This window comes from Salmo salar, chromosome ssa23, assembly GCF_905237065.1.
Source record: "Salmo salar chromosome ssa23, Ssal_v3.1, whole genome shotgun sequence".
NCBI classification, from domain to species: domain Eukaryota; kingdom Metazoa; phylum Chordata; class Actinopteri; order Salmoniformes; family Salmonidae; genus Salmo; species Salmo salar.
In genome coordinates this window covers 21,505,934-21,532,370 of record NC_059464.1, presented here as the reverse complement: position 1 = coordinate 21,532,370, position 26,437 = coordinate 21,505,934, and the positions used below count along the sequence as shown (strand labels likewise).

Below are 26,437 nucleotides of genomic sequence, written 5' to 3'. Positions count from 1 at the left end.
CCTCTCTCTCTCCACTCTCTCTCTCTTTACTAGTACAGCAACATCACACTCTGACAACATCTCCTTTACCCCCCCTCTCTCTCCACTCTCTCTCTCCACTCTCTCTCTCTTTACTAGTACAGCGACATCACACTCTGACAACATCTCCTTTACCCCCCTCTCTCTCTCCACTCTCTCTCTCTTTACTAGTACAGCAACATCACACTCTGACAACATCTCCTTTACCCCCCTCTCTCTCCACTCTCTCTCTCTCCACTCTCTCTCTCTTTACTAGTACAGCGACATCACACTCTGACAACATCTCCTTTACCCCCCTCTCTCTCCACTCTCTCTTTCTTTACTAGTACAGCAACATCACACTCTGACAACATCTCCTTTACCCCGCTCTCTCTCTCCACTCTCTCTCTCTTTACTAGTACAGCAACATCACACTCTGACAACATCTCCTTTACCCCTCTCTCTCCACTCTCTCTCTCTCCACTCTCTCTCTCTTTACTAGTACAGCAACATCACACTCTGACAACATCTCCTTTACCCCCCTCTCTCTCCACTCTCTCTCTCTTTACTAGTACAGCAACATCACACTCTGACAACATCTCCTTTACCCCCTTCTCTCTCTCCACTCTCTCTCTTTACTAGTACAGCAACATCACACTCTGACAACATCTCCTTTACCCCCCCTCTCTCTCTCCACTCTCTCTCTCTTTACTAGTACAGCAACATCACACTCTGACAACATCTCCTTTACCCCCCCTCTCTCTCCACTCTCTCTCTCTTTAATAGTATAGCAACATCACACTCTGACAACATCTCCTTTACCCCCCCTCTCTCTCCACTCTCTCTCTCTCCACTCTCTCTCTCTTTACTAGTATAGCAACATCACACTCTGACAACATCTCCTTTACCCCCCCCTCTCTCTCCACTGTCTCTCTCTTTACTAGTACAGCAACATCACACTCTGACAACATCTCCTTTACCCCCCCTCTCTCTCCACTCTCTCTCCACTCTCTCTCTCTTTACTAGTACAGCGACATCACACTCTGACAACATCTCCTTTACCCCCCCTCTCTCTCCACTCTCTCTCTCTCCACTCTCTCTCTCTTTACTAGTACAGCAACATCACACTCTGACAACATCTCCTTTACCCCCCCTCTCTCTCCACTCTCTCTTTCTCTCTTTACTAGTACAGCAACATCACACTCTGACAACATCTCCTTTACCCCCGCTCTCTCTCCACTCTCTCTCTCTTTACTAGTACAGCAACATCACACTCTGACAACATCTCCTTTACCCCCCCTCTCTCCACTCTCTCTCTCTCCACTCTCTCTCTCTTTACTAGTACAGCAACATCACACTCTGACAACATCTCCTTTACCCCCCCTCTCTCTCCACTCTCTCTCTCTTTACTAGTACAGCAACATCACACTCTGACAACATCTCCTTTACCCCCCCTCTCTCTCTCCACTCTCTCTCTCTTTACTAGTACAGCAACATCACACTCTGACAACATCTCCTTTACCCCCCCTCTCTCTCCACTCTCTCTCTCTTTACTAGTACAGCAACATCACACTCTGACAACATCTCCTTTACCCCCCCTCTCTCTCCACTCTCTCTCTCCACTCTCTCTCTTTACTAGTACAGCGACATCACACTCTGACAACATCTCCTTTACCCCCCCTCTCTCTCCACTCTCTCTCTCTTTACTAGTACAGCGACATCACACTCTGACAACATCTCCTTTACCCCCCTCTCTCTCCACTCTCTCTCTCTCCACTCTCTCTCTCTTTACTAGTACAGCGACATCACACTCTGACAACATCTCCTTTACCCCCCTCTCTCTCCACTCTCTCTTTCTTTACTAGTACAGCAACATCACACTCTGACAACATCTCCTTTACCCCCGCTCTCTCTCCACTCTCTCTCTCTTTACTAGTACAGCAACATCACACTCTGACAACATCTCCTTTACCCCTCTCTCTCCACTCTCTCTCTCTCCACTCTCTCTCTCTTTACTAGTACAGCAACATCACACTCTGACAACATCTCCTTTACCCCCCTCTCTCTCCACTCTCTCTCTCTTTACTAGTACAGCAACATCACACTCTGACAACATCTCCTTTTCCCCCCCTCTCTCTCCACTCTCTCTCTCTTTACTAGTACAGCAACATCACACTCTGACAACATCTCCTTTACCCCCCTCTCTCTCTCCACTCTCTCTCTCTTTACTAGTACAGCAACATCACACTCTGACAACATCTCCTTTACCCCCCCTCTCTCTCCACTCTCTCTCTCTTTAATAGTATAGCAACATCACACTCTGACAACATCTCCTTTACCCCCCTCTCTCTCCACTCTCTCTCTCTCCACTCTCTCTCTTTACTAGTATAGCAACATCACACTCTGACAACATCTCCTTTACCCCCCCTCTCTCTCCACTCTCTCTCTCTTTACTAGTACAGCAACATCACACTCTGACAACATCTCCTTTACCCCCCCTCTCTCTCCACTCTCTCTCTCTTTACTAGTGTAGCAACATCACACTCTGACAACATCTCCTTTACCCCCCCTCTCTCCACTCTCTCTCTCTCCACTCTCTCTCTCTTTACTAGTACAGCAACATCACACTCTGACAACATCTCCTTTACCCCCCCTCTCTCTCCACTCTCTCTCTCCACTCTCTCTCTTTACTAGTACAGCAACATCACACTCTTACAACATCTCCTTTACCCCCCTCTCTCTCCACTCTCTCTCTCTCCACTCTCTCTCTCTTTACTAGTACAGCAACATCACACTCTGACAACATCTCCTTTACCCCCCCTCTCTCTCCACTCTCTCTCTCTCCACTCTCTCTCTCTTTACTAGTACAGCAACATCACACTCTGACAACATCTCCTTTACCCCCCCTCTCTCTCCACTCTCTCTCTTTACTAGTATAGCAACATCACACTCTGACAACATCTCCTTTACCCCCCCTCTCTCTCCACTCTCTCTCTCTTTACTAGTACAGCAACATCACACTCTGACAACATCTCCTTTACCCCCCTCTCTCTCCACTCTCTCTCCCACTCTCTCTCTTTACTAGTACAGCAACATCACACTCTGACAACATCTCCTTTACCCCCCCCTCTCTCCACTCTCTCTCTCTCTCTCTCTCTTTACTAGTATAGCAACATCACACTCTTACAACATCTCCTTTACCCCCCTCTCTCTCCCACTCTCTCTCTCCACTCTCTCTCTTTACTAGTACAGCAACATCACACTCTGACAACATCTCCTTTACCCCCCTCTCTCTCCACTCTCTCTCTCTCTCTTTACTAGTATAGCAACATCACACTCTTACAACATCTCCTTTACCCCCCCTCTCTCTCTCTCCACTCTCTCTCTCTTTACTAGTACAGCAACATCACACTCTGACAACATCTCCTTTACCCCCCTCTCTCTCCACTCTCTCTCTCCACTCTCTCTCTCTTTACTAGTATAGCAACATCACACTCTTACAACATCTCCTTTACCCCCCTCTCTCTCCACTCTCTCTCTCCACTCTCTCTCTTTACTAGTATAGCAACATCACACTCTGACAACATCTCCTTTACCCCCCCTCTCTCTCCACTCTCTCTCTCTCTTTACTAGTACAGCAACATCACACTGACAACATCTCCTTTACCCCCCCTCTCTCTCTCTTTACTAGTATAGCAACATCACACTCTGACAACATCTCCTTTACCCCCCCTCTCTCTCCACTCTCTCTCTCTCCACTCTCTCTCTCTTTACTAGTACAGCAACATCACACTCTGACAACATCTCCTTTACCCCCCTCTCTCTCTCCACTCTCTCTCTCTCCACTCTCTCTCTTTACTAGTACAGCAACATCACACTGACAACATCTCCTTTACCCCCTCTCTCTCCACTCTCTCTCTCTCCACTCTCTCTCTCTTTACTAGTACAGCAACATCACACTCGACAACATCTCCTTTACCCCCCCTCTCTCTCCCCTCTCTCTCTCTTTACTAGTACAGCAACATCACACTCTGACAACATCTCCTTTACCCCCCCTCTCTCTCCACTCTCTCTCTCTCCACTCTCTCTCTCTTTACTAGTACAGCAACATCACACTCTGACAACATCTCCTTTAGCCCCCCTCTCTCTCCACTCTCTCTCTCCACTCTCTCTCTCTTTACTAGTACAGCAACATCACACTCTGACAACATCTCCTTTACCCCCCCTCTCTCTCCACTCTCTCTCTCTCCACTCTCTCTCTTTACTAGTACAGCAACATCACACTCTGACAACATCTCCTTTACCCCCCCTCTCTCTCCACTCTCTCTCTCTCCACTCTCTCTTACTAGTACAGCAACATCACACTCTGACAACATCTCCTTTACCCCCCCTCTCTCTCCACTCTCTCTCTTTACTAGTATAGCAACATCACACTCTGACAACATCTCCTTTACCCCCCCCTCTCTCTCCACTCTCTCTCTCTCTTTACTAGTACAGCAACATCACACTCTGACAACATCTCCTTTACCCCCCCTCTCTCTCCACTCTCTCTCTCTCCACTCTCTCTCTTTACTAGTATAGCAACATCACACTCTTACAACATCTCCTTTACCCCCCCCTCTCTCTCCACTCTCTCTCTCTCACTCTCTCTCTTTACTAGTACAGCAACATCACACTCTGACAACATCTCCTTTACCCCCCCTCTCTCTCCACTCTCTCTCTCTCTCTTTACTAGTATAGCAACATCACACTCTTACAACATCTCCTTTACCCCCCTTCTCTCTCTCCACTCTCTCTCTCTTTACTAGTACAGCAACATCACACTCTGACAACATCTCCTTTACCCCCCCCTCTCTCTCCACTCTCTCTCTCCACTCTCTCTCTCTCTTTTACTAGTATAGCAACATCACACTCTTACAACATCTCCTTTACCCCCCCTCTCTCTCCACTCTCTCTCCCACTCTCTCTCTTTACTAGTATAGCAACATCACACTCTGACAACATCTCCTTTACCCCCCTCTCTCTCCACTCTCTCTCTCTCTTTACTAGTACAGCAACATCACACTGACAACATCTCCTTTACCCCCCCTTCTCTCCCTCTCTCTCTCTTTACTAGTATAGCAACATCACACTCTGACAACATCTCCTTTACCCCCCTCTCTCTCTCCACTCTCTCTCTCTCCATTCTCTCTCTCTTTACTAGTACAGCAACATCACACTCTGACAACATCTCCTTTACCCCCCCTCTCTCTCCACTCTCTCTCTCCACTCTCTCTCTCTTTACTAGTATAGCAACATCACACTGACAACATCTCCTTTACCCCCCCTCTCTCTCCACTCTCTCTCTCTCCACTCTCTCTCTCTTTACTAGTACAGCAACATCACACTGACAACATCTCCTTTACCCCCCCTCTCTCTCCCTCTCTCTCTCTTTACTAGTACAGCAACATCACACTCTGACAACATCTCCTTTACCCCCCCTCTCTCTCCACTCTCTCTCTCTCCACTCTCTCTCTCTTTACTAGTATAGCAACATCACACTCTGACAACATCTCCTTTAGCCCCCTCTCTCTCCACTCTCTCTCTCCACTCTCTCTCTCTTTACTAGTACAGCAACATCACACTCTGACAACATCTCCTTTACCCCCCCTCTCTCTCCACTCTCTCTCTCTCCACTCTCTCTCTTTACTAGTACAGCAACATCACACTCTGACAACATCTCCTTTACCCCCCTCTCTCTCCACTCTCTCTCTCTTTACTAGTACAGCAACATCACACTCTGACAACATCTCCTTTACCCCCTCTCTCTCCAATCTCTCTCTTTACTAGTACAGCAACATCACACTCTGACAACATCTCCTTTACCCCCCCTCTCTCTCCACTCTCTCTCTCCACTCTCTCTCTCTTTACTAGTACAGCAACATCACACTCTGACAACATCTCCTTTACCCCCCCTCTCTCTCCACTCTCTCTCTCTCCACTCTCTCTCTCTTTACTAGTATAGCAACATCACACTCTGACAACATCTCCTTTAGCCCCCCTCTCTCTCCACTCTCTCTCTCCACTCTCTCTCTTTTACTAGTACAGCAACATCACACTCTGACAACATCTCCTTTACCCCCCCCTCTCTCTCTCCACTCTCTCTCTCTTTACTAGTACAGCAACATCACACTCTGACAACATCTCCTTTACCCCCTCTCTCTCGAATCTCTCTCTCTTTACTAGTACAGCAACATCACACTTGACAACATCTCCTTTACCCCCCCTCTCTCTCCACTCTCTCTCTCCACTCTCTCTCTCTTTACTAGTACAGCAACATCACACTCTGACAACATCTCCTTTACCCCCCTCTCTCTCCACTCTCTCTCTCCTCTCTCTCTTTACTAGTATAGCAACATCACACTCTGACAACATCTCCTTTACCCCCCCCTCTCTCTCCACTCTCTCTCTCTTTACTAGTACAGCAACATCACACTCTGACAACATCTCCTTTACCCCCGCTTCTCTCCACTCTCTCTCTCTTTACTAGTACAGCAACATCACACTCTGACAACATCTCCTTTACCCCCTCTCTCTCCACTCTCTCTCTCTCCACTCTCTCTCTCTTTACTAGTACAGCAACATCACACTCTGACAACATCTCCTTTACCCCCCCTCTCTCTCCACTCTCTCTCTCTTTACTAGTACAGCAACATCACACTCTGACAACATCTCCTTTACCCCCCTCTCTCTCTCCACTCTCTCTCTCTCTTTACTAGTACAGCAACATCACACTCTGACAACATCTCCTTTACCCCCCTCTCTCTCTCCACTCTCTCTCTCTTTACTAGTACAGCAACATCACACTCTGACAACATCTCCTTTACCCCCCCTCTCTCTCCACTCTCTCTCTCCACTCTCTCTCTTTTACTAGTACAGCGACATCACACTCTGACAACATCTCCTTTACCCCCTCTCTCTCTCCACTCTCTCTCTCTTTACTAGTACAGCAACATCACACTCTGACAACATCTCCTTTACCCCCCCTCTCTCTCCACTCTCTCTCTCTCACTCTCTCTCTTTACTAGTACAGCGACATCACACTCTGACAACATCTCCTTTACCCCCCCTCTCTCTCTCCACTCTCTCTTTCTTTACTAGTACAGCAACATCACACTCTGACAACATCTCCTTTACCCCCCCTCTCTCTCCACTCTCTCTCTCTTTACTAGTACAGCAACATCACACTCTGACAACATCTCCTTTACCCCCTCTCTCTCCACTCTCTCTCTCTCCACTCTCTCTCTCTTTACTAGTACAGCAACATCACACTCTGACAACATCTCCTTTACCCCCTTCTCTCTCCACTCTCTCTCTCTTTACTAGTACAGCAACATCACACTCTGACAACATCTCCTTTACCCCCCCTCTCTCTCCACTCTCTCTCTCTTTACTAGTACAGCAACATCACACTCTGACAACATCTCCTTTACCCCCTCTCTCTCTCCACTCTCTCTCTCTTTACTAGTACAGCAACATCACACTCTGACAACATCTCCTTTACCCCCTCTCTCTCCACTCTCTCTCTCTTTAATAGTACAGCAACATCACACTCTGACAACATCTCCTTTACCCCCTCTCTCTCCACTCTCTCTCTCTCCACTCTCTCTCTCTTTACTAGTATAGCAACATCACACTCTGACAACATCTCCTTTACCCCCCCCTCTCTCTCCACTCTCTCTCTCTTTACTAGTACAGCAACATCACACTCTGACAACATCTCCTTTACCCCCCCTCTCTCTCCACTCTCTCTCTCTCCACTCTCTCTCTTTACTAGTACAGCAACATCACACTCTGACAACATCTCCTTTACCCCCCTCTCTCCTCTCTCTCTCCACTCTCTCTCTCTTTACTAGTACAGCAACATCACACTCTGACAACATCTCCTTTACCCCCCCTCTCTCTCCACTCTCTCTTTCTTTACTAGTACAGCAACATCACACTCTGACAACATCTCCTTTACCCCCCTCTCTCTCCACTCTCTCTCTCTTTACTAGTACAGCAACATCACACTCTGACAACATCTCCTTTACCCCCTCTCTCTCCACTCTCTCTCTCTCCACTCTCTCTCTCTTTACTAGTACAGCAACATCACACTCTGACAACATCTCCTTTACCCCCCCTCTCTCTCCACTCTCTCTCTCTTTACTAGTACAGCAACATCACACTCTGACAACATCTCCTTTACCCCCCCTCTCTCTCTCTCTCTTTACTAGTACAGCAACATCACACTCTGACAACATCTCCTTTACCCCCCCTCTCTCTCTCCACTCTCTCTCTCTTTACTAGTACAGCAACATCACACTCTGACAACATCTCCTTTACCCCCCTCTCTCTCCACTCTCTCTCTCCACTCTCTCTCTCTTTACTAGTACAGCGACATCACACTCTGACAACATCTCCTTTACCCCCTCCTCTCTCTCCACTCTCTCTCTCTTTACTAGTACAGCAACATCACACTCTGACAACATCTCCTTTACCCCCCTCTCTCTCCACTCTCTCTCTCTCCACTCTCTCTCTCTTTACTAGTACAGCGACATCACACTCTGACAACATCTCCTTTACCCCCCTCTCTCTCCACTCTCTCTCTCTTTACTAGTACAGCAACATCACACTCTGACAACATCTCCTTTACCCCCCTCTCTCTCCACTCTCTCTCTCTTTACTAGTACAGCAACATCACACTCTGACAACATCTCCTTTACCCCCTCTCTCTCCACTCTCTCTCTCTCCACTCTCTCTCTCTTTACTAGTACAGCAACATCACACTCTGACAACATCTCCTTTACCCCCCTCTCTCTCCACTCTCTCTCTCTTTACTAGTACAGCAACATCACACTCTGACAACATCTCCTTTACCCCCCCTCTCTCTCTCTCCACTCTCTCTCTCTTTACTAGTACAGCAACATCACACTCTGACAACATCTCCTTTACCCCCTCTCTCTCTCCACTCTCTCTCTCTTTACTAGTACAGCAACATCACACTCTGACAACATCTCCTTTACCCCCCCTCTCTCTCCACTCTCTCTCTCTTTACTAGTATAGCAACATCACACTCTGACAACATCTCCTTTACCCCCCTCTCTCTCCACTCTCTCTCTCTCCACTCTCTCTCTCTTTACTAGTATAGCAACATCACACTCTGACAACATCTCCTTTACCCCCCCTCTCTCTCCACTGTCTCTCTCTTTACTAGTACAGCAACATCACACTCTGACAACATCTCCTTTACCCCCCCCCTCTCTCTCCACTCTCTCTCTCTTTACTAGTGTAGCAACATCACACTCTGACAACATCTCCTTTACCCCCCCTCTCTCCACTCTCTCTCTCTCCACTCTCTCTCTCTTTACTAGTACAGCAACATCACACTCTGACAACATCTCCTTTACCCCCCCTCTCTCTCCACTCTCTCTCTCCACTCTCTCTCTTTACTAGTATAGCAACATCACACTCTTACAACATCTCCTTTACCCCCCCTCTCTCTCTCTCTCTCACTCTCTCTCTCTCTTTACTAGTACAGCAACATCACACTCTGACAACATCTCCTTTACCCCCCCTCTCTCCACTCTCTCTCTCTCCACTCTCTCTCTCTTTACTAGTACAGCAACATCACACTCTGACAACATCTCCTTTACCCCCCCTCTCTCTCCACTCTCTCTCTCTTACTAGTATAGCAACATCACACTCTGACAACATCTCCTTTACCCCCCTCTCTCTCCACTCTCTCTCTCTTTACTAGTACAGCAACATCACACTCTGACAACATCTCCTTTACCCCCCTCTCTCTCCACTCTCTCTCTCCACTCTCTCTCTTTACTAGTACAGCAACATCACACTCTGACAACATCTCCTTTACCCCCCCTCTCTCTCCACTCTCTCTCTCCACTCTCTCTCTTTACTAGTATAGCAACATCACACTCTTACAACATCTCCTTTACCCCCCCTCTCTCTCCACTCTCTCTCTCTCCACTCTCTCTCTTTACTAGTACAGCAACATCACACTCTGACAACATCTCCTTTACCCCCCCCTCTCTCTCCACTCTCTCTCTCTCTCTTTACTAGTATAGCAACATCACACTCTTACAACATCTCCTTTACCCCCCCCCTCTCTCTCTCCACTCTCTCTCTCTTTACTAGTACAGCAACATCACACTCTGACAACATCTCCTTTACCCCCCCTCTCTCTCCACTCTCTCTCTCCACTCTCTCTCTCTCTCTTTACTAGTATAGCAACATCACACTCTTACAACATCTCCTTTACCCCCCCTCTCTCTCCACTCTCTCTCTCCACTCTCTCTTCTTTACTAGTATAGCAACATCACACTCTGACAACATCTCCTTTACCCCCCCTCTCTCTCCACTCTCTCTCTCTCTTTACTAGTACAGCAACATCACACTGACAACATCTCCTTTACCCCCCCCTCTCTCTCCACTCTCTCTCTTTACTAGTATAGCAACATCACACTCTGACAACATCTCCTTTACCCCCCTCTCTCTCTCCACTCTCTCTCTCTCCACTCTCTCTCTCTTTACTAGTACAGCAACATCACACTCTGACAACATCTCCTTTACCCCCCTCTCTCTCTCCACTCTCTCTCTCTCCACTCTCTCTCTTTACTAGTACAGCAACATCACACTGACAACATCTCCTTTACCCCCCTCTCTCTCCACTCTCTCTCTCTCCACTCTCTCTCTTTACTAGTACAGCAACATCACACTGACAACATCTCCTTTACCCCCCTCTCTCTCCCCTCTCTCTCTCTTTACTAGTACAGCAACATCACACTCTGACAACATCTCCTTTACCCCCCCTCTCTCTCCACTCTCTCTCTCTCCACTCTCTCTCTCTTTACTAGTATAGCAACATCACACTCTGACAACATCTCCTTTAGCCCCCCTCTCTCTCCTCTCTCTCTCCACTCTCTCTCTCTTTACTAGTACAGCAACATCACACTCTGACAACATCTCCTTTACCCCCCTTCTCTCTCCACTCTCTCTCTCTCCACTCTCTCTCTTTACTAGTACAGCAACATCACACTCTGACAACATCTCCTTTACCCCCCTCTCTCTCCACTCTCTCTCTCTCCTCTCTTTACTAGTACAGCAACATCACACTCTGACAACATCTCCTTTACCCCCCCCTCTCTCTCCACTCTCTCTCTTTACTAGTATAGCAACATCACACTCTGACAACATCTCCTTTACCCCCCTCTCTCTCCACTCTCTCTCTCTTTACTAGTACAGCAACATCACACTCTGACAACATCTCCTTTACCCCCCCTCTCTCTCCACTCTCTCTCTCTCCACTCTCTCTCTTTACTAGTATAGCAACATCACACTCTTACAACATCTCCTTTACCCCCCTCTCTCTCCACTCTCTCTCTCTCCACTCTCTCTCTTTACTAGTACAGCAACATCACACTCTGACAACATCTCCTTTACCCCCCTCTCTCTCCACTCTCTCTCTCTCTTTACTAGTATAGCAACATCACACTCTTACAACATCTCCTTTACCCCCCCTCTCTCTCTCCACTCTCTCTCTCTTTACTAGTACAGCAACATCACACTCTGACAACATCTCCTTTACCCCCCTCTCTCCTCTCTCTCTCCACTCTCTCTCTCTCCCCTTTACTAGTATAGCAACATCACACTCTTACAACATCTCCTTTACCCCCCCTCTCTCTCCACTCTCTCTCTCCACTCTCTCTCTTTACTAGTATAGCAACATCACACTCTGACAACATCTCCTTTACCCCCCCTCTCTCTCCACTCTCTCTCTCTCTTTACTAGTACAGCAACATCACACTGACAACATCTCCTTTACCCCCCTCTCTCTCCACTCTCTCTCTCTCTTTACTAGTACAGCAACATCACACTGACAACATCTCCTTTACCCCCCCTCTCTCTCCCCTCTCTCTCTCTTTACTAGTATAGCAACATCACACTCTGACAACATCTCCTTTACCCCCCCTCTCTCTCTCCACTCTCTCTCTCTCCATTCTCTCTCTCTTTACTAGTACAGCAACATCACACTCTGACAACATCTCCTTTACCCCCCTCTCTCTCCACTCTCTCTCTCTCCACTCTCTCTCTCTTTACTAGTATAGCAACATCACACTGACAACATCTCCTTTACCCCCCCTCTCTCCACTCTCTCTCTCTCCACTCTCTCTCTCTTTACTAGTACAGCAACATCACACTGACAACATCTCCTTTACCCCCCTCTCTCTCCCCTCTCTCTCTCTTTACTAGTACAGCAACATCACACTCTGACAACATCTCCTTTACCCCCCCTCTCTCTCTCTCTCTCTCTCCACTCTCTCTCTCTTTACTAGTATAGCAACATCACACTCTGACAACATCTCCTTTAGCCCCCTCTCTCTCCACTCTCTCTCTCCACTCTCTCTCTCTTTACTAGTACAGCAACATCACACTCTGACAACATCTCCTTTACCCCCCCTCTCTCTCCACTCTCTCTCTCCACTCTCTCTCTCTTTACTAGTACAGCAACATCACACTCTGACAACATCTCCTTTACCCCCCTCTCTCTCCACTCTCTCTCTCTTTACTAGTACAGCAACATCACACTCTGACAACATCTCCTTTACCCCCCTCTCTCTCCAATCTCTCTCTCTTTACTAGTACAGCAACATCACACTCTGACAACATCTCCTTTACCCCCCTCTCTCTCCACTCTCTCTCTCCACTCTCTCTCTCTTTACTAGTACAGCAACATCACACTCTGACAACATCTCCTTTACCCCCCCTCTCTCTCCACTCTCTCTCTCTCCACTCTCTCTCTCTTTACTAGTATAGCAACATCACACTCTGACAACATCTCCTTTAGCCCCCCCTCTCTCTCCACTCTCTCTCTCCACTCTCTCTCTCTTTACTAGTACAGCAACATCACACTCTGACAACATCTCCTTTACCCCCCCTCTCTCTCCACTCTCTCTCTCCACTCTCTCTCTCTTTACTAGTACAGCAACATCACACTCTGACAACATCTCCTTTACCCCCTCTCTCTCGAATCTCTCTCTCTTTACTAGTACAGCAACATCACACTGACAACATCTCCTTTACCCCCCCTCTCTCTCCACTCTCTCTCTCCACTCTCTCTCTCTTTACTAGTACAGCAACATCACACTCTGACAACATCTCCTTTACCCCCCTCTCTCTCTCCACTCTCTCTCTCTCCACTCTCTCTCTCTTTACTAGTATAGCAACATCACACTCTGACAACATCTCCTTTACCCCCCCTCTCTCTCCACTCTCTCTCTCTTTACTAGTACAGCAACATCACACTCTGACAACATCTCCTTTACCCCCCCTCTCTCTCCACTCTCTCTCTCCACTCTCTCTCTCTTTACTAGTACAGCAACATCACACTCTGACAACATCTCCTTTACCCCCCTCTCTCTCCACTCTCTCTCTCTCCACTCTCTCTCTCTTTACTAGTACAGCGACATCACACTCTGACAACATCTCCTTTACCCCCCCCTCTCTCTCCACTCTCTCTCTCTTTACTAGTACAGCAACATCACACTCTGACAACATCTCCTTTACCCCCCTCTCTCTCCACTCTCTCTCTCTCCACTCTCTCTCTTTACTAGTATAGCAACATCACACTCTGACAACATCTCCTTTACCCCCTCTCTCTCTCCACTCTCTCTCTCTCTCCACTCTCTCTCTTTACTAGTATAGCAACATCACACTCTGACAACATCTCCTTTACCCCCCCTCTCTCTCCACTCTCTCTCTCTCCACTCTCTCTCTCTTTACTAGTATAGCAACATCACACTCTGACAACATCTCCTTTACCCCCCCTCTCTCTCCACTCTCTCTCTCTCCACTCTCTCTCTTTACTAGTATAGCAACATCACACTCTGACAACATCTCCTTTACCCCCCCCTCTCTCTCCACTCTCTCTCTCTCCACTCTCTCTCTTTACTAGTATAGCAACATCACACTCTGACAACATCTCCTTTACCCCCCCTCTCTCTCCACTCTCTCTCTCTTTACTAGTACAGCAACATCACACTCTGACAACATCTCCTTTACCCCCCTCTCTCTCCACTCTCTCTCTCTCTTTACTAGTACAGCAACATCACACTGACAACATCTCCTTTACCCCCCTCTCTCTCTTTACTAGTATAGCAACATCACACTCTGACAACATCTCCTTTACCCCCCCTCTCTCTCCACTCTCTCTCTCCACTCTCTCTCTTTTTACTAGTACAGCAACATCACACTCTGACAACATCTCCTTTACCCCCCCTCTCTCTCCACTCTCTCTCTCCACTCTCTCTCTCTTTACTAGTACAGCAACATCACACTCTGACAACATCTCCTTTACCCCCTCTCTCTCTCAATCTCTCTCTCTTTACTAGTACAGCAACATCACACTGACAACATCTCCTTTACCCCCCCTCTCTCTCCACTCTCTCTCTCTCCACTCTCTCTCTCTTTACTAGTACAGCAACATCACACTCTGACAACATCTCCTTTACCCCCTCTCTCTCCTCTCCTCTCTCTCTCCACTCTCTCTCTCTTTACTAGTACAGCAACATCACACTCTGACAACATCTCCTTTACCCCCCTCTCTCTCCACTCTCTCTCTCTCCACTCTCTCTCTCTTTACTAGTACAGCAACATCACACTCTGACAACATCTCCTTTACCCCCTCTCTCTCCAATCTCTCTCTCTTTACTAGTACAGCAACATCACACTCTGACAACATCTCCTTTACCCCCCCTCTCTCCACTCTCTCTCTCTCCACTCTCTCTCTTTACTAGTATAGCAACATCACACTCTGACAACATCTCCTTTACCCCCCTCTCTCTCTCCACTCTCTCTCTCTTTACTAGTATAGCAACATCACACTCTGACAACATCTCCTTTACCCCCCCTCTCTCTCCACTCTCTCTCTCTTTACTACTACAGCAACATCACACTCTGACAACATCTCCTTTACCCCCCTCTCTCTCCACTCTCTCTCTCCACTCTCTCTCTCTTTACTAGTACAGCAACATCACACTCTGACAACATCTCCTTTACCCCCCTCTCTCTCCACTCTCTCTCTCTCCACTCTCTCTCTCTTTACTAGTATAGCAACATCACACTCTGACAACATCTCCTTTACCCCCCCCTCTCTCTCCACTCTCTCTCTCTTTACTAGTACAGCAACATCACACTCTGACAACATCTCCTTTACCCCCCCCTCTCTCTCCACTCTCTCTCTCCACTCTCTCTCTTTACTAGTATAGCAACATCACACTCTGACAACATCTCCTTTACCCCCCCTCTCTCTCTCCACTCTCTCTCTCTCTCACTCTCTCTCTTTACTAGTATAGCAACATCACACTCTGACAACATCTCCTTTACCCCCCCTCTCTCTCCACTCTCTCTCTCTCCACTCTCTCTCTCTTTACTAGTATAGCAACATCACACTCTGACAACATCTCCTTTACCCCCCCTCTCTCTCCACTCTCTCTCTCTCCACTCTCTCTCTTTACTAGTATAGCAACATCACACTCTGACAACATCTCCTTTACCCCCCCTCTCTCTCCACTCTCTCTCTCTCCACTCTCTTTACTAGTACAGCAACATCACACTCTGACAACATCTCCTTTACCCCCCCTCTCTCTCCACTCTCTCTCTTCCACTCTCTCTCTTTACTAGTATAGCAACATCACACTCTGACAACATCTCCTTTACCCCCCCTCTCTCTCCACTCTCTCTCTCTCCACTCTCTCTCTCTTTACTAGTACAGCAACATCACACTCTGACAACATCTCCTTTACCCCCCCTCTCTCTCCACTCTCTCTCTCCACTCTCTCTCTCTTTACTAGTACAGCAACATCACACTCTGACAACATCTCCTTTACCCCCCTCTCTCTCCATCTCTCTCTCTCCACTCTCTCTCTCTCCACTCTCTCTCTCTTTACTAGTACAGCAACATCACACTCTGACAACATCTCCTTTACCCCCCCTCTCTCTCCACTCTCTCTCTCTTTACTAGTACAGCAACATCACACTCTGACAACATCTCCTTTACCCCCCCTCTCTCTCCACTCTCTCTACTCTCTCTCTTTACTAGTATAGCAACATCACACTCTGACAACATCTCCTTTACCCCCCCCTCTCTCTCCACTCTCTCTCTCTTTACTAGTACAGCAACATCACACTCTGACAACATCTCCTTTACCCCCTCTCTCTCTCCACTCTCTCTCTCTCCACTCTCTCTCTCTCCACTCTTTTTACTAGTATAGCAACATCACACTCTGACAACATCTCCTTTACCCCCCCTCTCTCTCTCCACTCTCTCTCTCTTTACTAGTATAGCAACATCACACTCTGACAACATCTCCTTTACCCCCCCTCTCTCTCCACTCTCTCTCTCTTTACTAGTACAGCAACATCACACTCTGACAACATCTCCTTTACCCCCCCTCTCTCTCCACTCTCTCTCTCCACTCTCTCTCTCTTTACTAGTATAGCAACATCACACTCTGACAACATCTCCTTTACCCCCCCTCTCTCTCTCCACTCTCTCTCTCTCCACTCTCTCTCTTTACTAGTATAGCAACATCACACTCTGACAACATCTCCTTTACCCCCCCTCTCTCTCCACTCTCTCTCTCTCCACTCTCTCTCTCTTTACTAGTACAGCAACATCACACTCTGACAACATCTCCTTTACCCCCCCTCTCTCTCCACTCTCTCTCTCTTTACTAGTACAGCAACATCACACTCTGACAACATCTCCTTTACCCCCCCTCTCTCTCCACTCTCTCTACTCTCTCTCTTTACTAGTATAGCAACATCACACTCTGACAACATCTCCTTTACCCCCCTCTCTCTCCACTCTCTCTCTCTCCACTCTCTCTCTCTTTACTAGTATAGCAACATCACACTCTGACAACATCTCCTTTACCCCCCCTCTCTCTCTCCACTCTCTCTCTCTCCACTCTCTCTCTTTACTAGTATAGCAACATCACACTCTGACAACATCTCCTTTACCCCCCCTCTCTCTCTCCACTCTCTCTCTCTCCACTCTCTCTCTCTTTACTAGTATAGCAACATCACACTCTGACAACATCTCCTTTACCCCCCCTCTCTCTCCACTCTCTCTCTATCCACTCTCTCTCTTTACTAGTATAGCAACATCACACTCTGACAACATCTCCTTTACCCCCCTCTCTCTCCACTCTCTCTCTCTTTACTAGTACAGCAACATCACACTCTGACAACATCTCCTTTACCCCCCCTCTCTCTCCACTCTCTCTCCACTCTCTCTCTTTACTAGTATAGCAACATCACACTCTGACAACATCTCCTTTACCCCCCCCTCTCTCTCCACTCTCTCTCTCCACTCTCTCTCTTTACTAGTATAGCAACATCACACTCTGACAACATCTCCTTTACCCCCCTCTCTCTCTCCACTCTCTCTCTATCCACTCTCTCTCTCTTTACTAGTATAGCAACATCACACTCTGACAACATCTCCTTTACCCCCCCTCTCTCTCTCCACTCTCTCTCTCTTTACTAGTACAGCAACATCACACTGACAACATCTCCTTTACCCCCCCTCTCTCTCCACTCTCTCTCTCTTTACTAGTACAGCAACATCACACTCTGACAACATCTCCTTTACCCCCCTCTCTCTCCACTCTCTCTCTCTCTTTACTAGTACAGCAACATCACACTCTGACAACATCTCCTTTACCCCCCCTCTCTCTCCACTCTCTCTCTCTTTACTAGTATAGCAACATCACACTCTGACAACATCTCCTTTACCCCCCCTCTCTCTCCACTCTCTCTCTCTTTACTAGTACAGCAACATCACACTGACAACATCTCCTTTACCCCCCTCTCTCTCCACTCTCTCTCTCTTTACTAGTACAGCAACATCACACTCTGACAACATCTCCTTTACCCCCCCTCTCTCTCCACTCTCTCTACTCTCTCTCTTTACTAGTATAGCAACATCACACTCTGACAACATCTCCTTTACCCCCCTCTCTCTCCACTCTCTCTCTCCACTCTCTCTCTTTACTAGTATAGCAACATCACACTCTGACAACATCTCCTTTACCCCCCCTCTCTCTCTCTCACTCTCTCTCTCCATTCTCTCTCTCTTTACTAGTATAGCAACATCACACTCTGACAACATCTCCTTTACCCCCCCTCTCTCTCCACTCTCTCTCACTCTCTCTCTTTACTAGTATAGCAACATCACACTCTGACAACATCTCCTTTACCCCCTCTCTCTCTCTCTCTCTCTCTCTCTCTCTCTCTCTCTCTCTCTCTCTCTCTCTCTCTCTCTCTCTCTCTCTCTCTCTCTCTCTCTCCTCTCTCTCTCTCTCTCTCTCCATCTCTCTACTCTCTCTCTTTACTAGTATAGCAACATCACACTCTGACAACATCTCCTTTACCCCCCTCTCTCTCTCCACTCTCTCTCTCTTTACTAGTACAGCAACATCACACTCTGACAACATCTCCTTTACCCCCCTCTCTCTCTCCACTCTCTCTCTCTCCACTCTCTCTCTCTCCACTCTCTCTCTTTACTAGTATAGCAACATCACACTCTGACAACATCTCCTTTACCCCCCTCTCTCTCTCTCCACTCTCTCTCTTTACTAGTATAGCAACATCACACTCTGACAACATCTCCTTTACCCCCCCCTCTCTCTCCACTCTCTCTCTCTTTACTAGTACAGCAACATCACACTCTGACAACATCTCCTTTACCCCCCCTCTCTCTCCACTCTCTCTCTCCACTCTCTCTCTCTTTACTAGTATAGCAACATCACACTCTGACAACATCTCCTTTACCCCCTCTCTCTCTCCACTCTCTCTCTCTCCACTCTCTCTCTTTACTAGTATAGCAACATCACACTCTGACAACATCTCCTTTACCCCCCTCTCTCTCCACTCTCTCTCTCTCCACTCTCTCTCTCTTTACTAGTACAGCAACATCACACTCTGACAACATCTCCTTTACCCCCCCTCTCTCTCCACTCTCTCTCTCTTTACTAGTACAGCAACATCACACTCTGACAACATCTCCTTTACCCCCCCTCTCTCTCCACTCTCTCTACTCTCTCTCTTTACTAGTATAGCAACATCACACTCTGACAACATCTCCTTTACCCCCCTCTCTCTCCACTCTCTCTCTCTCCACTCTCTCTCTCTTTACTAGTATAGCAACATCACACTCTGACAACATCTCCTTTACCCCCCTCTCTCTCTCCACTCTCTCTCTCTCCACTCTCTCTCTTTACTAGTATAGCAACATCACACTCTGACAACATCTCCTTTACCCCCCCTCTCTCTCCACTCTCTCTCTCTCCACTCTCTCTCTCTTTACTAGTATAGCAACATCACACTCTGACAACATCTCCTTTACCCCCCCTCTCTCTCCACTCTCTCTCTATCCTCTCTCTCTCTTTACTAGTATAGCAACATCACACTCTGACAACATCTCCTTTACCCCCCCTCTCTCTCCACTCTCTCTCTCTTTACTAGTACAGCAACATCACACTCTGACAACATCTCCTTTACCCCCCTCTCTCTCCACTCTCTCTCCACTCTCTCTCTTTACTAGTATAGCAACATCACACTCTGACAACATCTCCTTTACCCCCCCTCTCTCTCCACTCTCTCTCTCTCCACTCTCTCTCTTTACTAGTATAGCAACATCACACTCTGACAACATCTCCTTTACCCCCCTCTCTCTCCACTCTCTCTCTATCCACTCTCTCTCTCTTTACTAGTATAGCAACATCACACTCTGACAACATCTCCTTTACCCCCCCTCTCTCTCTCCACTCTCTCTCTCTTTACTAGTACAGCAACATCACACTTGACAACATCTCCTTTACCCCCCTCTCTCTCCACTCTCTCTCTCTTTACTAGTACAGCAACATCACACTCTGACAACATCTCCTTTACCCCCCTCTCTCTCCACTCTCTCTCTCTCCTTTACTAGTACAGCAACATCACACTCTGACAACATCTCCTTTACCCCCCCTCTCTCTCCACTCTCTCTCTCTTTACTAGTACAGCAACATCACACTCTGACAACATCTCCTTTACCCCCCCTCTCTCTCCACTCTCTCTCCCTCTTTACTAGTACAGCAACATCACACTTGACAACATCTCCTTTACCCCCCTCTCTCTCCACTCTCTCTCTCTTTACTAGTACAGCAACATCACACTCTGACAACATCTCCTTTACCCCCCTCTCTCTCCACTCTCTCTACTCTCTCTCTTTACTAGTATAGCAACATCACACTCTGACAACATCTCCTTTACCCCCCTCTCTCTCCACTCTCTCTCTCCACTCTCTCTCTTTACTAGTATAGCAACATCACACTCTGACAACATCTCCTTTACCCCCCCTCTCTCTCTCCACTCTCTCTCTCTCCATTCTCTCTCTCTTTACTAGTATAGCAACATCACACTCTGACAACATCTCCTTTACCCCCCTCTCTCTCCACTCTCTCTACTCTCTCTCTTTACTAGTATAGCAACATCACACTCTGACAACATCTCCTTTACTCTCTCTCTCTCTCTCTCTCTCTCTCTCTCTCTCTCTCTCTCTCTCTCTCTCTCTCTCTCTCTCTCTCTCTCTCTCTCTCTCTCTCTCTCTCTCTCTCTCTCTCTCTCTCTCTCTCTCTCTCTCTCTCTCTCTCTCTCTCTCTCTCTCTCTCTCTCTCACTCACTCACTCACTCACTCACTCACTCACTCACTCACTCACTCACCAGACAGTTTTATCTCAATCTCTTCAGTCAAAGACTCAATCATGGACACTCTTACTGACAGTACTGGCTGCTTTGTGTGATGTATTGTTGTCTCTACCTTCTTGCCCTTTGTGCTGTTGTCTGTGCCCAATAATGTTTGTACCATGGTTTGTGCTGCTACCATGTTGTGTTGCTACCATGTTGTTGTTATGTTGTGTTGCTACCATGCTGTGTTGTCATGTGTTGATGCATTGCTATGTTGTTGTCTTAGGTCTCTCTTTATGTAGTGTTGTGTTGTCTCTCTTGTGATGTGTGTTTGTCCTATATTTATATTGTATATATATATTTATTCCCAGGACCCCGTCCCCGCAGGAGGCCTTTTGCCTTTTGGTAAGCCGTCATTGTAAATAAGAATTTGTTCTTAACTGACTTGCCTAGTTAAATAAAGGTTGAATAAAATAAAAAAATAAAATATAGTTTAGTCACCAGGTTCTACTAGGTGGGAAAACATTTTTATAGGCATGTGTGAGTAAACATAGTCAGTACAAAATGGGAATGTTTAATTTAAACAAGATTCCTATATTTGATGACAAATTCCAACATCAGCGTAGTGAGTGGCGTGTTCCCGCAAGTGTTGGAAACGCTGCCTTGTTTGGATTTCAGCTCAAAATTCCTCTCTAGCTTCTCATCTTCCTCAAGTTTCCTCTGGGGTTGTGTGTGTTTGGTTTATCCCATGTAGCCAAGGCTGTTTCCCCACAGCTGTCTCCTTCTACGTCTCCCGACCGACTCTCTACTCCAAGGACAGTTTACAAAATGCTTTGTACGGCAAGCAGTTATGGTGATGACAAGAAAGAACATCACACGGGAAGCCTTGAATAACACATCCAACACACCACAATTAAAGATGGATTCTCTTCTACTCTTCTGAACAGACAGTTAAGGCATCATCTCTCTCTGGGAAAGGCATCCAAAAACAACATTGCTGCTAATATAACCAGGCCTTTAGAGGAGGTGTCCCCGACGCACACACGCACACACACGCACGCACGCACACACGCACGCACGCACGCACGCACGCACGCACGCACGCACGCACGCACGCACACACACACACACACACACACACACACACACACACACACACACACACACACACACACACAGCCCTGATGCCGAACAGGCCTCTCTCTCAGTATAAACCAGGGTGTTTGAGGAGCCGAAGTGTACACTGAGAAATACCAGGCGCTCGGGGACCGTAGGACTCTCCCACCAAGAACACAGACAACTGCAGTCGCCCACGACCATGGGAGACCGCGCCCAGCCACCAGGAATGCCTGTCCCAGTGAGCATGTGAAATGTTGGCACTGCTACCGCATCACCAACTCGTTACCCTGAGAGTGAATGGGCAAAAGGCATTTTTAGAGGTGAGGAAGGGGGATCTCCTGCAAAGACCTGGCAACCCCATCAAAGCCCCTGCCCGGGGAAATGACTGTTAAAATGGGGAGCAACCATTAAAGACAGACTGGTGGGAAGTAAAGGAAGATAAAAACACAAACACACACCAACACCACACACACACACACACACACACACACACAAACATGTATATAAGAACACACTCACAATAGAGACAATTAGCCATTGAAATGAAGGTAATGAGGAACAAAGGGTAGGATAAATAATAGTTATCCTCTGGAACACATAGAAAACACATACATGTGTGCTTGAGAATGGCCCTTTGAGACAAGCGTGCTATAGGGTAGTGAACAGTCCAATGATGATTATCTTGGAGACCCACATCCATCCACACATACAGTACGTACATCACGTGTACACATATCTTTGCTGGTATCTCATTTGATAAGATTAGCAGGTTGATGTGCTTGACCAAGGAGTTAGAGCCATGACCCATGACCCTTCCTAAAACCTTGTTATGACAAATAATAAACCATGGCCATATTACTGAGGCTATCTCTACGGCCAGTTTTTTAAGGAGGGCTTCCAAGGAGATAATGTGCAACTAAAATAAACACATCACATAAGATGTTCATTTATAGGTCATAGTTAAAATGTTCCAATTAAAGAGCAAGGGATATGTAGGCTAGGAATGTTGGCCATTCTGTAAAATCTAGATAAATTGTTTTGACCCTTTGCTCCTGGGTGGGGAGGCAACAGTTGATTACAGTTCCTGAAATTGTGAATCAAAGCATCCCTGCGGTACTTTACAGCAGTAAATCAACCTAGGTATCACATTACAGGGTAATTCCCAAAACCCCTGCAAGCTCCTGGGGTACAACTGCAGGGAAAGGACGTGACACACACACACACACACACACGGAGGTGTCTTCATCCTTAAAATCCTCACACACACGCAGACCCCACTTGGCCTGTGTCAGCAAACCCTGCACGCATAAATCTATACAGCACCTACAAGGCCTGGGGGCAATGTACACTGTCTGCTATGCCAAACCCAATGTTTACATACATGGCATGTCTCTCCACACCTGGAATTGATTGTCTCTATTGTAAAGGGGTCATGTAGCATACAACTCAAATGATGATGCTTCTACCCACTCAGTGGCCTTGTGGTTTGTGTCCGCCCTGAGATTGTGAGGCTGGCCGAGTAATACCAAAGAATGTAAAAATGGGACTCAGTGCGTCTCTGCTTGGCACTCAGCATTAAGGAGATAGACTAGTGTCCTGTTCATGGGGTTTACTTGTACATCAAGCTGCCTCATGCTACAGATAGGCTCCTGCTCCTATGAGCCATTCCGGCTCGTGCAAGGCTACTTACAGTTGGATTGTCAGGAGTAGTTGCATTATAAGGCAGAGGGTAGATTACTTGTTATGGTGTATTAAAACTAGGGCCAGCCCAGGACTGTGTTCTTCATTTGACATGGAATCTCTGGTCCTCAACATTTCCCTGACAGCACTGTCTCATATAGTCCTGACCAGGATAAGAGCTGTTCACTTTCCACCACACAACAGTCCCAGAGGGAGTCTGACTGTTATTGTGTGTCTGTCCTGGTGAGAGAGATGGATGAAGAGCAGGGGAACACTTCAAGAAAAGTATGTTCATGAAAGCCTCAGAGGCTGTAGCTCAGGCTTCTAACCCCATAGAGTTTACCCTGCTACATAGAGTTTACTCTGCTACATAGAGTTTACCCTGCTACATAGAGTTTACCCTGCTACATAGAGTTTACCCTGCTACATAGAGTTTACCCTGCTACATAGAGTTTACCCTGCTACATATAGTTTACCCTGCTACATAGAGTTTACTCTGCTACATAGAGTTTACTCTGCTACATAGTGTTTACTCTGCTACATAGAGTTTACCCTGCTACATAGAGTTTACCCTGCTACATAGAGTTTACTCTGCTACATAGAGTTTACTCTGCTACATAGAGTTTACTCTGCTACATAGAGTTTACCCTGCTACATAGAGTTTACCCTGCTACATAGAGTTTACTCTGCTACATAGTGTTTACTCTGTTACATAGAGTTTACTCTGCTACATAGAGTTTACTCTGCTACATAGTGTTTACTCTGCTACACCCTCCATTTCCCTGGAGAACACAAAACATACACAACGCAGGAGAAGCAGTTGACTGAATGTTGTGGTGGAAAATCTAATCAAATCAAATTTTATTGGTCACATACACATGGTTAGCAGATGTTAAAGCGAGTGTAGCGAAATGCTTATGCTTCTAGTTCTGACCGAGCAGTAATATTTAACAAGTAATCTAACAATTTCACAACAACTACCTTTTACACACAAGTGTAAAGGAATGAATAAGAATATGTACATATAAATATATGGATGAGTGATGGCCGAACGGCAGAGGCAAGATATATATACATATGAGATGAGTAATGTAGGGTATGTAAACATTATCTAAAACCCCTGATATTTCTCAGTGCACGTGAAACTAACACCAGTAGATGTTCTTATACATATATGTCGACATGTTGTCAACATATTCATTCATTACTGGGATGCCACTTGGTATAGTGCAGATTCCAATGGGGACACTGAAGACACTGTGCAACATCTTTCTGAATGATAAATACCACAGTGCCACCTAGTGTCAATAGACAGAAAACAAGACAAGACTCAAAAGTGGGTATCTGCAGGATAAGTGACAAAACATCTGGGTGAACCATGTTCTATCCAGATCCCCAAGACTTGGAGTAAACAAGACCTCAGTCTTACATCAAAAATTCAGACAATTCCTGACTTGTAAACATCAAAATCACAATCCCAGACTGATTATACAAGCAACATTCAGACACAAATAAACTACATATAGGTAAAAGAAAACACAAAACAAACCAAAATGATCTGAGACCTAGTCCTATTCCAGTCTCAGCCTATATTAGCCTCTCCCCCTCTTCCTCTCTCTCCCTCTTCTCCTGTTTCCTAGTGGTAAAATACATCCTTCATATTTCCCAAGAAGGTGTGAAGATGTGCGGTGACGGAAAACGCTGTGTCATGACATTGCTTACTACATTCCTGGCTCCTGTTGGCCTGGAGACTATTTATACAGCGGAGGAAGAGGCCCCTTATACTGTAGCTCACCAGGAGAGGAGAGAACCATGTCAGAACCACGGCCCCCAGGACTCACCATCTGTATTTGGACTGATCCAAATCCCTACAGCCAGGGGGCGCTGTATTTTCAAAAGGAGCAGAACGACTGCCCAGGCAGAAACTCCCTGACCTGACAGCGCCTCCACTAGCACCTGGTCACAAGGCTTATTGGTTACTCTATAGTTAAACACAGTGGAACTCTCCCAAACACACAGCAGGTGTTCCAAGGAGGCCTTCTCGACACCCAACAGCTCTCAACTCCTACCTCCTCCCGTTCCCCCAATCTCCCCCTCCCACAGCAACCCTATCGCTGACTGAAGGCTGAGCGTCATACCACTGACATCAGTCTATGTGAGTATGAGCTCCTTAGTGTTTCAGTTGGATCTTTTTCGCCATACATCCAAATCCTCTCAGAACAAAACTCCAAAGTCACCACGTGTTTGTCTCCAAATGGGGAGTCCGTGTGTTTCAATAGACCCGCTTCCAGAGGGGGATCTTTTCAAAAGTCTCCACCCTGGGGATCCACCTCCCTTAGGGGGGAAGGACATTGGTGTCGAGACAAACCAGAGGATCAACTGCCTTGGAACTGTTGGACTAAATATAGTTTCTGTGACTGTACTTTCCAGTATCGGAAGGAAAGATGCCAGCGTTCTAATCTTTACCCATTGCATCACATGGGCAACACGTACCATTGGAGATCTCAATGAAAGGATAAATAGATATAAAGTAGCGTATACATATGTTTGATTTTGTATATTTTTTTTCACCCCTTTTTCTCCGCAATTGGTAGTTACAGTCTTGTCCCATGACTGCAACTCCCGTACGGACTCGGGTCGAGATCCGGGCATCCTCCGAAACACAACCTAGCCAAGCCGCACTGCTTCTTTGACACAATGTTCGCTTAACCTGGAAGTCAGCCGCACCAATGTGTCGGAGGAAACACCGTACACCTGGCAACCGTGTCAGCGTACATGCGCCCGGCCCACCACAGGAGTAGCTAGAGCGCAATGGGACAAGGACATCCCGACCGGCCAAACCCTCCCCTAACCCGGACGACGCTGGGAC

The 26,437-nt window shown here is 47.0% G+C and overlaps 1 protein-coding gene across 1 annotated transcript in view; it reads right to left on the bottom strand.

The window, feature by feature from the left end:
* Positions 1-26,437, bottom strand: part of LOC106584205 (palladin) — a 143,626-nt gene that overhangs the window by 106,956 nt on the left and 10,233 nt on the right.